Consider the following 14,840-nt stretch of genomic DNA (forward strand, 5'->3'; position numbering starts at 1 on the left):
GCGTCGTGGTCCTGTGGTTAGCGTGAGCAGCTGCGGAATGAGAGGTCCTTGGATCAAGTCTTCCCTCAAATAAAAAATTTAATTTTTTATTTTCAGACAGTTATCCAATTTCAGGCATTCACACATAATCAACTTCGCTCTCCAAAATTCCAGGACATGTTCAGATTTGCTTGGACATGTGCAGGATTTGACGGTCTACACCCGGACAATTTTGAAAACGTTAAAAACATATGTTTTGACAGGGCACAGGGAAAAGTGTGCGACTGTGAAACTGTTGCATTCATTTGTTGCAGTTTATGTGACAAACACTTATGTTTTCATCACTTTTTTGGGAGTGATTATCACATCCACAAGAAAACCTAAATCGGGCAAGGTAGAAGAATCTTTTTACCCACTCGCCAAGAGTGCAAGTTAGGTGGGTCGACAACATATTCCTGTCATGTGACGCACATGCCGTCACCAGTGTCGTATAGAATATATCAGCCGTGTTTTCCTGTGGAGGAATCGGTTGACCTATGACCTTGCCATCAAATGTTTTCGGTTCCCATTGGAGAGGCACGTCCTTTCGTCTACTAATCGCACGGCTTTGCGGTGCGGTCGCAAAACACAGACACTAAACTTATTACAGTGAACAGAGACGTCAATGAACGAACAGACAGATCATAAATTGCGAAAATGAAGTAAGTAAACTTTTCACTCGAGGGAAGACTTGAACCAAGGACCCGTCGTTCCGCAGCTGCTCACGCTAACCACGGGACCACGGCACTCTGAAGTTTACACCATCCTTGATGTTGCAGATCTTGCGCATGGACTCCTCAGTTTGTATATTTTGCTTATTTTTTTCATAGTTCCACACAACTTCTTCCTGTTCTCTCGATTGATCTGTGTTCAGTTTTTCAAGGCCTATCCATTGTGCCACCTTATAACTAAATCTGAGGGGGGTGCGATGGGGAGGTTCCCTTGTAAGTGATCCTCTGACGCCACCAGTCGAACCGTACACGTCAGTGTCGTACCGTGAGTGGAAGACGGGCTAGAGTAATGCATGCCCGTAGTGCCGCTATAATAACCGTTTCACAACAGTTCATGTTGATACATCTGGGCTCACGAGCCCTCTTATCTGTACACTGTGGCAGCTGTACGATCTGCCACTGCTGCCCTTAAAATACGACGATCCTGGCAGGCATCTGTGCTGCTGGGACGTCCAGAACCTCGTCTACGGGTGTGAGAATGTTCACGTGACCACTGGTACAAGCATAGTTACACAGCTGAAGCAGCACGTCCAACCTGTGTGGCAATTCTCCTAAAGGACCATCGCCCCACTCGGAAGGCCATAATTTGACAATTTCCAATTCGTCCAGTTGGCTATAGGTAGCACAACTGCGCCTGCGCTGCATAGTCGCCTGCTTGCTTCGCACGCTTGTACCACAATGAGCCTTCTTCTGGCTGTGAGGATTCTCTAGTAATAGGTAGACACAGGTGGCGCTCTAGTAGCTATGCTGCTACGCAATCTGTTGGCGGACGACGTTGACAAAAATATCGTACATTTACTATCCCCTAGGTGGCATATGCCGTCATCAGCCAAAATCAACGTTGTCTTTCCATGTGTACTCACTTTTTCCGGCAGTGTATTTACACTACTGGCGATTAAAATTGCTACACCATGAAGATGACGTGCTACAGACGCGAAATTTAACCGACAGGAAGAAGATGCTGTGATATGCAAATGATTAGCTTTTCAGAGCATTCACACAAGGTTGGCGCCGGTGGCGACACCTACAACGTCCTGACATAAGGAAAGTTTCCGACCGATTTCTCATACACAAACAGAAGTTCACCGATGTTGCCTGGTGAAACGTTGTTGTGATGCCTCGCGTAAGGAGGAGAAATGCGTACCATCACGTTTCCGACTTTGATAAAGGTCGGATTGTAACCTATCGCGATTGCGGTTTATCGTATCGCGACATTGCTGCTCGCGTTGGTCGAGATCCAATGACTGTTAGCAGAATATGGAATCTGTGGGTTCAGGAGGGTAATACGGAACGCCGTGCTGGATCCCAACGGCCTCGTATCACTAGCAGTAGGGATGACAGGCATCTTATCCGCATGGCTGTAACGGATCGTGCAGCCACGTCTCGATCCCTGAGTCAACAGATGGGGACGTTTGCAAGACAACAACCATTTGCACGAACAGTTCGACGACGTTTGCAGCATCATGGACTATCAGCTCGGAGACCATGGCTGCGGTTACCCTTAACGCTGCATCACAGGCAGGAGCGCCTGCGATGGTGTACTCAACGACGAACCTGGGTGCACGAATGGCAAAACGTCATTTTTCGGATGAATCCAGGTTCTGTTTACAGCATCATGATGGTCGCATCCGTGTTTGGCGACATCGTGGTGAACGCACATTGGAAGGGTGTATTCGTCATCGCCATACTGGCGTATCACCCGGCGTGATGGTATGGAGTGCCATTGGTTACACGCTTCGGTCACCTCTTGTTCGCATTTACAGCAATTTGAACAGTGGACGTTACATTTCAGATGTGTTATGACCCGTGGCTCTATCCTTCATTCGATTGCACCATTGTTTAATTGTCTGTTCTACTTGCTTTCTCTTCTATCTGGTCCCTTTTGGCAGCCGATACGAGAACTAATACGTGTGCCAGTACTCCACACTCTCTAGTGTCTCTTTCCAGTACATGGAGGAGGGTTCATTGGAAATATCCTAGAAAATGGACCATCAGCTCTATCCTTGCGGACAACCCTTGGTTATTTTCTTAATAACTCTACAGTTGCCCGAGCACCATTGTACGCCCCTGCCCCTACATTATTCAAGGGAACTGTGGTATAGAGCTTCAGGTAACTCCAGTTCTTTAAGCTTCGCGAACATTGTAGGTCACCAGAGAATGTCAAAGGCGCCTACAATGTTTATGGTTACTACAACTGCATGTTTGTATGTGGTTCCTGAGAATATACAGGGTAGCCCATTGATAGGACCGGACCAAATATTCCACGAAATAAGCATCAAACGAAAATACTACAAAGAACGAAACTCGTCTAGCTTGAAGGGGGAAACCAGATGGCGATATGGTTGGCCCACTAGATTTCACTGCCATAGGTCAAACGGATATCAACTGTGTTTTTTTTTTAATAGGAACCCCAATTTGTTATCACGTATTCGTGTAGTACGTAAAGAAATATGAATGTTTTATTTGGACCACATTTTTCGCTTTATGATAGATGGCGCTGTAATACTCACAAACGTAAAGTACGTGGTATCACGTAACATTCCGCCAGTGCGGACGGTATTTGCTTCGTGATCATTACCCGTGTTAAAATGGACCGTTTACCAATTGCGGAACAGGTCGATATCGTGTTGGTGTATGGCTATTGTGATCAAAATGCCCAACGGGCGTGTGCTATGTATGCTGGAAACAGGAAGTGTTCAGCCACATGTGAAACATCAACCACGACCTGCAACAAATGATTATGCCCAAGTAGGTGTTTTAGCTGCTGTCGCGGCTAATCCGCACATCAGTAGCAGACAAAGTGCGCGAGAATCGGGAATCTCAAAAACGTCGGTGTTGAGAATGCTACATCAACATCGATTGCACCCGTACCATATTTCTATGCACCAGGAATTGGATGGCGACGACTTTGAACGTCGTGTACAGTTCTGCCACTGGGCACATGAGAAATTACGGGACGATGACAGATTTTTTGCACGGGTTCTATTTAGCGACGAAGCGTCATTCACCAACAGCGGTAACGTAAACCGGCATAATATGCACTATTGGCCAAAGGAAAATCCACAATGGCTGCGACAAGTGGAACATCAGCAACCTTGGCAGGTTAATGTATGGTGCGGCATTATGGGAGGAAGGATAATTGGCCCCCATTTTATCGATGGCAATCTAAATGGTGCAATGTATGCTGATTTCCTACGTAATGTTCTGCCGATGTTACTACAAGATGTTTCACTGCATGACAGAATGGCGATGTCCTTCCAACATGATGGATGTCCGGCACATAGCTCGCGTGCTGTTGAAACGGTATTGAATAGCATATTTCATGACAGATGGATTGGTCGTCGAAGCACTATATACCATGGCCCGCACGCTCACCGGATCAACGCCTGACAACATGCGTCAGCGCATTGTCAATGCATGTGCGAACATTACTGAAGGCAACTACTTGCTGTTGAGAGGAATGTCCTTACATATTGCCAAATGCGTTGAGGTTGACGGACATTTTGAGCATTTATTGCATTAATGTGGTATTTACAGGTAATCACGCTGTAGCAGTATGCGTTCTCAGAAATGATAAGTTCACAAAGGTACATGTATCACATTGGAACAACCGAAATAAAATGTTCAAACGTACCTACTTTCCGTATTTTAATTTAAAGAACCTACTCGTTACCAACTGTTCGTCAAAAATTGTGAGCCATATGTTTGTGACAATTACAACGCCATCTATCACAAAGCGATAAACGTGGTCCAACTAAAACATTTATATTTGTTTACGTACTACAGGAATATGTAATAAAAAATGAGGGTTCCTAAACGCAGTTGATATCCGTTTGACCTATGGCAGTGCCATCTAGCGGGCCAACCATAGCGCCATCTGGTTTGCCCCTTCAAGCTAGACAAGTTTCGTTCTTTGTAGTTTTTTCGTTTGACGCTTATTGAGATACTTGGGCTGGTCACGATAAATGGACCACCCTGTAGTGAAAGCCCCGTTTATGGCATCATCGATTGAAGGCATATTGATGTGAGCTGAGTCAGTGAAGGGCTGTGTGTGCGTGCAAGCGGTCGCACAGGAGCCTTTCCTGGACCGTAGCTACTGTATTTATTAGACAGATAGGTCTGTATGATTCTAGAACTAACGGATTCGCAAATTCTTTTGGTTGTTATTGAGTTGGCTGTCTTCCAAACTATTGATACTCTGACCAGCCTTAGTGCAGGTTAATATTGGAACGACCTGTGGCGATGCCTGTTGTAATACCTCAGAGTGGATCCCATCCGGCCTGGCTGCCTTTTCCTTTCTCAGTCTTGCAATCGCTTACGCAACCTCCTGTTACGCAAACGGGCAGGTAAAAGTAGTCGTGTGGTTCCTCAAGCTGTTCTCGTAGTGTGCTGTGTGGTTCCTAGTCTGTGGTCATGACATCATCACGAAGGAGTTCATCCAGCAGGTAATTTGCTATTTGCCTCCATCCTGGTGTCATGGATCTATCTCCGTGCCTTAGCGTTGCAAGAATGAATGGAGATTTCATTTTTTCAGTCAGTGTTTTGTATGGTCCTCCCCGCATGTTTTTTTTGTCTTTGTGTAGCCACAAATTGCCCATGTCCAGTGTTTTTTCTCGGTCTCTGTGAGAGTGGTTGTAAAAGTTTCCTTCGCTACTCTATATGCAGCTTTCCTTAGTTGTTCCCTAGTTGTAATGGTTCTCTGGTATACACGTCTTCTTCGTTGCGTCCCGCACTCCATACCGATTTTGTTCTTTTCTTGGTAGCTGTTGAAATTGCCTTCTGCTGCGCTTTTTGTAGTGTTTCAAATAGTTCGAGGTCTCGGAATTTCTATTAATTTGTTGTTTTCTTCCATTCTCTTTTTTTCCCTGTCCGCTGTGCCTATTAATAAATGTTTTGCCTTTCGTTCTCAGGTTGAGGTTGTGTCTTGCGTCTTTGTGGTGTGAAATATTATTACATTGTGATCGCGTGTTGTTAAATGTTAGATTAAAGTTATATCTACAATCACGAGCCAAAACATTATGACCACCTGTTATGTTTGTCCGCCTTTGGAACGAAATACATAACTGATTCCGCGTATCAAGGACCCGACAGTTTGTTGGTAGGTTTGTGGAGATATGTGACATTCGATGTCTACGAACAGGTCGTGTAATTCGCGTAAATACTGGCCCCTGATATGTGTACGCGGTAATGGCGCCGGATAGCGACCCAGATAGGTTCTGTAGGATTTACATCAGACGAATTTGGTCGCCAACACATTAACATGACTACACTATAATGCTCCACAAATCAATGTAGCACGGTTCTAGCTCCGAGACACGGACAATATTACTGCTGAAAGATGACATCGCCGTCTAGGAAACATCCAGCATGAGCGGATGCCAGTGGTTCGTAACTATCAGCGTATCTTCGATTCATACCACAGGTCCCAGGCAAGCACGGGAGAACATCTCCCATAGCATACTTCTGCTTCCACCAGCTTGCGTCCGCGGCGTGCTGCACGTTTCGAGCCGCCGTGCACCTCGATGACGGCGTTTGTGGACACTACCATCGACCTTGTGTAGCAAAAATGTGATTCACCCGAAGAGCCGACACTTTTCCTTGACTGACAGTCGAATCCCGGCTGTCCCTTGCCCATTGCAATCGTAATTGACGGTGTCGTTGGGTCAAAATGTCAACACATAGGAGTGGTCTGATGCGTTCCTTCAGGTTCAACTATGTACGATGAGCAGTATGCTCTGAAACACTCTTGCGTACACCGGCATTGTGCTCTTTCATCAGAGAGGCCATAGATCACCATCTATCAATTTATAGAGCAGACAAGCCTCCGAAACCCTTGTTTTGTGAATAGTCGTGGACGTCCAACCATGTACCGCTTAGTGGTAGTTTTACTGTCCTACCTTGTTTCGTACAAGCTCATGACAGCAGCACGTGAACATTCGCCCAGATTCACCTTTTTCGAGATGTTCACAGGGTCTGCGTAATAATAATCTACCCTTTGTCAAATTCGCTTACCTCAATAGATTTTCCCATTTTCAGCCCATATCTTCCTTCGCGTGATTCCTCGTCGTGTCTGCTTCGCTTACATACGTGGGCAGTGGTCACAATGTTTTGGCTCATCACCGTATATTGCTAGTTGATCCGTCGCGTCCTGTGTATATTGGGAGTTTTCCTTCCTTGCTTACTACGTGCAGTCCACATTCTTCAATGATGTCGTTAATTACTACTCTTCCCTCGTTTGTCCTGTCTGACTTCCACTGGGTAGACCGTGAGTTGATGTCTGAAGTTACAATTAGTCTCTTTCATTGTAGCCGGCTGAAGTGGCCGAGCGTTTCTAGACGCTACAGTCTGGAACCGCGCGACCGCTACTGTCGCAGGCTCGAATCCTGCGTCGGGCATGGATGTGTGTGATGTCCTTAGGTTAGTTACGTTTAAGTAGTTCTAAGTTCTAGGGGACTGATGACCTCAGAAGTTAAGTCCCATAGTGCTCAGAGCCATTTGAACCATTTGAATCTTTCATTGTATGTTGTTATGTCCTTCATAAACGCTGCATATGGTTCCACCCTGTGGAAAACTGCCCGTAAATGGGTACCACCACCCATGTTTCATTGCCCTGTGCTACATCAACCGGCACGAGATGTTCGTTACGTAGCTGGCTGACCTTCTCAACTGCCGATTCAGGGCCTGAACAGCTACGTCGCCTTGGCCTCTGGGCTTGCTGTAGCCGTTATTGCCCTTGTTGGTTGATTGATTAATTTTCCCCCTTTGATGCAGTGCTCTTATAAACAAGTGATATCCATTCTTAGCTGTCAATGGTTTTTGGGAGTTCTGCAGGAATCAAAATGCTTGCATGACATTACAATGTAGAATTCTCAAGGGTGTTTCGCATATACAGGGTGTAAATTTTAAGTTGAGAAACCACGAAAAAATGTGTAGAATCCAAAGTTGATTATTTCCGAGGGGGAAATCTGCTGGTGCTAAAATTAGCCCTCTACCCCAGCCGCCTGGGGGTGGGGCGAAGGCAACGTTAAAATTTCAAATGGGAACCCCCATTTTTTATTGCAGAATGATATTCTACATAAAAAAACTACGTACAATTTGTCTTACGATTTTTTTTTTCATTCTTGGTAGTTGGCGCTGTAATTCAAGAAAATCCATGTTCCTTGTATTTGTCTTCAATGTGTTCCACGAAAAAGAAAGGCTTTGCGGCCAAGAAGGTGTCCCCATCGGTCCTGGTACAGACCAGGTCCTGGATGACGATTTTGCTCCTTGCTGTCTAGCCCTGTGTTCTTCCTGCAACATGGCCAGGGAAGGGAACATGTTTGGATCGTACTTTGTTGCATCATACGACGCCTCTCCATTTGAAGAGACTGCTGGGGCTATATGATCACCACCAGGAGAAAGTTTAAGTCACTTCATGTGTGAACTATCTGTCACGGCGCTACCCACTTCAGATGAGGTTCTCCCCATGGGCGCCACCCAGCCACAGCACAGCAACGGCTACCTGGGAGTTCCCGTGCCCCGGTCATGACAGGCACATACTCCATGGCATACATGGGGAGTGAGCAACGCAGGCGCCGACATTGTGATCCCTGTGTGGTCATGGGGTACCATCGTGCAGGTACTTCATGAACTCCCCCACCACAGGGGAATGGCTACCGTGCTGGGTTTTGGGTGCACTATGACAACAGGAAGGTCAGGTGCCAGGGTGGAAGGGTAGATGGGTGGAAGTACAGAAAGGCACTGAGGCAGACCACATACCACAATGGGCGACCTTCCCTGCACGACACAGACTTCTGTGAAATCTGGAAAAGATAACAGGTCAAACCCAATAATGGGGACAATGTAATCGTCAGTGGAAGATGGGAGTAAAACTAGAAATCAAAACAAAAATCGTGAACCAAGTTCAGGAAGGGTCTGCACCAAGAATACTGTCCGACAGAAAGGCAGAGGAGGTAAGAGATTGTCTAAGCATTGAAGTAATGCTGCAAAGGCTGGGGCCCCATGGCAGCCAAGCTCCTACTTACCAAAGAATGGTGAGCACCCTAGGTGGAGTAATGGTGGCAGGGCCAGTAGTGGCAGGACTGGCGACAGTGGTGCTGATGGTGGCAGTACCAGTGGTGGTGGTGGTGGTGGTGGTGGTGGCTGCTTCGGTGGCAGCAATGACAGTGACAGGGGCGACAGTGCTGAGCCGGCACTAACGGTGCTGACAGCGACGGTTGTGCTGACTATTTTGCACGTGCCACTGCTGCTGGAGGCGTCAGTGCCAGTGGTGACAGTGCTAGGGGTGATGCGTTTGTGAACAATGGTACTGGTGGCGATGACAGCGGTAGTGACGGTGCAAGACATGGCTGTTGTTTACAATGAAGGACTGGCACCGATTCGAGGAGTGGCTTGGAGAATAATGTGGATTGTTTACGGTCTGGAGAAAGTAGAATGGATGGTCACGAGCCCTGTAGCGTGAAGGAAGAGGCTTTCGAATATTGAGTTTGTCCAGGAGCTTGAAATTTGTCTGAGTAGGCGCTGGCTTCGACCTATAGTTGAACATTGGACAGAGGAGCAATTTCAGCACCAACGTTATGGGACTGTAGATCGTAATATGTATTAGCACCAGAGTAAGCGAGGAGAAAAGCTCATTCTCGAGTGTCATCTTGAACCACATAAGCCAAAATGTACTGTTTCAACCACGTGACGAAGACAGCCACAGTTACAACTCTTCACTGAATTCCTGAAGTTGCAGAGGCTGCGCTGTCGATTACGGGGTAAAGGTGGCATCTCGGTGGGTTAACTTCAGTAAGAAAAGTTCGAGCTGTGCTGTCGGTACAGTACGCAAATCAGGAGCTGCGGCAAGATGCCTGAGGGTTGTGATTTCGTTCCGAAAAGGGGCAGTGGGCATTGAGAGCACACACATGCGGGGAAAAAAGTCAAAAACAGTCGTAAGTAGTGCATGAGTAGGAAACAGGTAATCTGGGAAAACATGAAAAGTCTGTTCATTTGGTTACTAGTCACAGTTGGGACGTAATCCCTAAGCCAGTTATCTTCTTTCTCTTAGTAGTGTTTGTGACAGAAGCAACACACTTCGATTGCTGTACCTGGCTAGCAAGGGACAACTGTACTTAAATATATTTAACAGAATATTGTAAAAGTTTCTCTGTATCTGAACCCACGCTACTTGGTTTAAGCTGAAAGTCAATCATTGACACAGCATTGGAATGTTCTTGGCTGAAAATCAGTGGCTGACGTTGCACTGGAATGTCCTTAGATAGAAAAAGTCTGTGAGTCTGTGGTCGGTGGTGAGCAGTAGGCTGAAGATAGTCCAGTGAGGCAGTGAGCTCGAGGATGGGTTGAAGATTGGCCCAGCGGGCGATGAGATTCAGAACAGGTAGAAGACAAACTCCACTGAGGCAGTAAGTAGGGGTTTAGCTACTTGGACGCAGCAATGAAATGATCATCACTCTGCTTGGCCATGTGAACTGGCTGTAGAGTGGCTGGCCAGCATTCGTAATACCGACCCACTGGAAGAACATCAGCTCGGCAGTCAGTGGGTACGTGACTCGGGAAAAGAGGTAGCACTCAGTGGCAGCAATGCTTACAGCGGTGCTTACGCCTCTGACATAATACTGGCGCAACATAGTACCATGACAGCTGCTGGAGATTCCGATGGAAACAACCCAGCTTATTTGTGTTGATCTCTTTTTTCGTGCTGTCTCCGGAGGTAGTATATAGATATGTTTTATGTTTTGCTATAAAATAACGTGAAGTTCTCATTGTAATGTATGACATATAATAATAATAATGTTTATTAAAATTCATATATTGTGAAAAATTGGTGGGATGTTATCTCTACTTGAAAATTACACAGTTTCATACGCTCCCCGTTTGCTGCACGATAAATGCTAAGTAAAGTAAGAGCTTTTGTAGCTTTGCCACTGTGCAGGGCACTACGAAAGTAATGTCCCGTGTGATCGATAAAACATTATCTGATCATAGGTGTATGGACACCTATTAGTGGACATAACTATGGGGTGTGTGTACCCTTCACCTTTTTAGCAGCTTGAAATCTACTGGGAATCTTTCATTGAGATGCCTAAATACCTGTGCAGGAATGGCAGCTCATTCCTCCTCAAGATCCGAAAGCCGAGTAATTAGTATAACGCTAGTGCGGAATTTTAAATGTGCCAAATATGACCTTAACATGCAACAAGCGTTACCCTCTGGGAAGAATTTTGAAAAGTTTGACCATGTATTAAACTAACGGACAGAGGGATTCGAACGTGAACTTCGTAAAGGTGGCAATTAGTATACAGCAGAAAGACTATAATTTAGAAAATAATGAAAGTAGAGAAAATTTACATAAATGAAACAAAAAACGGTCGCCAGTCTAATTAGGCATAATAATGTGTAAACATTATTCAAATGGATTTATGTATACTCTTTCAAAAGCATTAATTCTTTCCTAGTAAAGTGCAACGAACACCTATAACGACCAGACGAACTACACAGTGGGTAGCAGTAATTATCAACAGTATAAGTTAGCGATCACAGAAATGTAAGAGAGAATTTCTCCCTGTTAACTACAATCATCACCTCAACCATTAACTAATTCAGCACAGAAAATGTTCTCAACAAAAAACAACACGAGAGTAGGTGGCACCTGGCAAGAGTTCAAGTTTAACTAACATACATGTACACATCACAAACGCAATAATATGACACTGAAATAACACATTTCATTTTCATACGACAGTGTCAATGTTTCAGATTCACTGCAAAACCCAGATTCAAATTGACTTTCTCCTGCTAGTAAAGATCAAAGTGGGGGCCCTTAAACTGTCCCTTTCTTTATAAGTAACTATTCTCACATTTCAGAAACACTTTGCATCACAAAAATGCTGAACCGCAACTCCACTTTAAATTATTTAGCCCTCAATGCTTTAAAACAATTTACGCTAGCAATATTCTTATTTAGCTTTGGAAATAAATTAAAGTTAGATTTCGGATAGGATCAAATTTAAGTGCCTCATAACACCACTAGTGAAGCAAATGATTTCTACTAACCATATTTATGTTCATTAGTACTAAAACTTTAGTACTTTCAAATTAAAGCAGTTCATAGGAAATTAAAACTTTTCATCAGTTAAATACTATGTCCCTCTCTTTTTATCTGTTGAACAAATGATTTAACTAACAACTTACATATGCTTTAATGCATTTAAAACTGAACTTAGGCACATTTAAAGATAAACAAATTAGCATTTCTTCATAGTTAGGATAGTCGGTTATTAACACAGTTAGGATAGGATTCTACTTGGTATCGTGAAGAAGTCAGTTCAAAAATTAAACACGTATTTTGCAACACTGATTATTATTGCAAAAGTACACACTGGTTCATACTGACATACATATGTTTTCCAAAGTTGATGACTGGGTGTTGTGTGATGTCCTTAGGATAGTTAGGTTTAAGTAGTTCTAAGTTCTAGGGGACTGATGACCATCGATGTTAAGTCCCATAGTGCTCAGAGCCATTTGAACCAAAGTTGATGAGGCAGTTGCGCAATATTGGTAGCAAGCACGTAGTGGCTTTCAGGTCTCCTTCTGGCGGTTTTAAGCTCTATTTAAAGAGCTTAACCAAATACGAGAGCACCCCTTTTTACAGACAGAACCACATCCGAGGCCATTCCATTATAGATTTGCCTCACTTGGCACCTACGGGGTTGACTATGTGAGTGCTGGCTACTGACTACTTTAACATGCTCTCTCTCTTGCTGCCCAGAGTGACCGCCACTTCCACCTTTCCTTGCGCACCAAGCCCCTTCCGTAGTGGAGGGGGTTCCCTAAGTCTTTTCTTTCCTTACAAAACAACTCCCTAAGTATGAACCAGTTATTTACAAACAATTTCGTTTTCATAAACAGACATATTTAATAAAGTTTCATTATTTAAGCACACTGTTAAGTTAAACAAATTATACATAATCAAGTTCCATTTCCCTCCAACAATTCAAAGATCTTAACTCATAAAGAATAAACACTTCAAAGTTATATAAGGGGTGGTCCATTGGTAGTGACCGGGCCAAATATCTCACGAAATAAGCATCAAACGAAAAAACTACAATGAACGAAACTCGTCTAGCTTGAAGGGGGAAACCAGATGGCGCTATGGTTGGCCCGCTAGATGGCTCTGCCATAGGTCGAACGGATATCAACTGCGTTTTTTTAAATAGGAACCCCGATTTTCATTACATATTCTTTTAGTACGTAAAGAAATATGAATGTTTTAGTTGGACCACTTTTTTCGCTTTGTGATAGATGGCGCTGTAATAGTCACAAACGTATAAGTACTTGGTATCACGCAACATTCCGTCAGTGCGGACGGTATTTGCTTCGTGATACATTACCCGTGTTAAAATAGACCGTTTACCAATTGCGGGAAAGGTCGATATCGTGTTGATGCATGGCTATTGTGAGCAAAAAGCCAAATGGGCGTGTGCTATGTATGCTGCTCGGTATCCTGGACGACATCATCCAAGTGTCCGGACCGTTCGCCGGATAGTTACGTTATTTAAGGAAACAGGAAATGTTCAGCCACATGTGAAACGTCAACCACGACCTGCAACAAATGATGATGCCCAAGTAGGTGTTTTAGCTGCTGTCACGGCTAATCCGCACATCAGTAGCAGACAAATTGCGCGAGAATCGGGAATCTCAAAAACGACGGTGTTGAGAAAGCTACGTCAACATCGATTGCACCCGTACCATATTTCTATGCACCAGGAATTGCATGGCGACGACTTTGAACGTCGTCTACAGTTCTGCCACTGGGCACAAGAGAAATTACGGGACGATGACACAGTTTTTGCACGCGTTCTATTTAGCGACGAAGCGTCATTCACCAGCAGCGGTAAAGCAAACTGGCATAATATGCACTATTGGGCAACGGAAAATCCATGATGGCTGCGACAAGTGGAACATTAGCGACCTTGGTGGGTTAATGTATGGTGCTTCATTATGGGAGGAAGGATAATTGGCCCCCGTTTTATCGATGGCAATATTAATGGCGCAATGTATGCTGATTTCCTACGCAATGTTCTACCGATGTTACTACAAGATGTTTCACTGCATGACAGAATGGCGATGTACTTCAAACATGATGGATGTCCGGCACATAGCTCGCGTGCGGTTGAAGTGGTATTGAATAGCATATTTCATGACAGGTGGATCGGTCGTCGAAGCACCATACCCTGGCCCGCACGTTCACCGGATCTGACGTCCCCGGATTTCTTTGTGTGTGGAAAGTTGAAGGATATTTGCTATCGTGATCCACCGACAACGCCTGACAACATGCGTCAGCGCATTGTCAATGCATGTGCGAACATTACTGAAGGCGAACTACTCGCTGTTGAGAGGAATGTCGTTACACGTATTGCCAAATGCATTGAGGTTGACAGACATCATTTTGAGCATTTATCGCATTAATGTGGTATTTACAGGTAATCACGCTGTAACCGAAATAAAATGTTCAAACGTACCTACGTTCTGTAGTTTAATTTAGAAAACCTACCTGTTACCAACTGTTAGTCTAAAATTGTGAGCCATATGTTTGTGACTATTACAGAGCCATCTATGACAAAGCGAAAAAAGTGGTCCAACTAAAACATTCATATTTCTTTACGTGCTACACGAATATGTAATAAAAAATGGGGGTTCCTAAACGCAGTTGATATCCGTTTGACCTATGGCAGCGCCATCTAGTGGGTCAACCACAGCGCCATCTGGTTTCCCCCTTCAAGCTAGACAAGTTTCGTTCTTTGTAGTTTTTTCGTTTGACGTTGATTTCGTGAGATATTTGGCCCGGTCGCAATCAATGGACCACCCTGTATACTTAATTACACTATACTAACTACTCATAATCAATAATGGTGTTAAAGTAGGAATGTCGGATTCTGGGGTCTGTAGAAATTCCGAAGCTCTAATTCATCCCGAAGATGTTCCACCGAATTCAGGTCGGGATTATGGCATGCCAGACGCATTTCTGGAATATTATTGCCCACAAACCATTGCCTCACAGTTGCTGCTTTATGACAGCGTGCATTGTCA

This window comes from Schistocerca piceifrons, chromosome 3, assembly GCF_021461385.2.
Source record: "Schistocerca piceifrons isolate TAMUIC-IGC-003096 chromosome 3, iqSchPice1.1, whole genome shotgun sequence".
Taxonomy (NCBI): Eukaryota; Metazoa; Arthropoda; class Insecta; order Orthoptera; family Acrididae; genus Schistocerca; species Schistocerca piceifrons.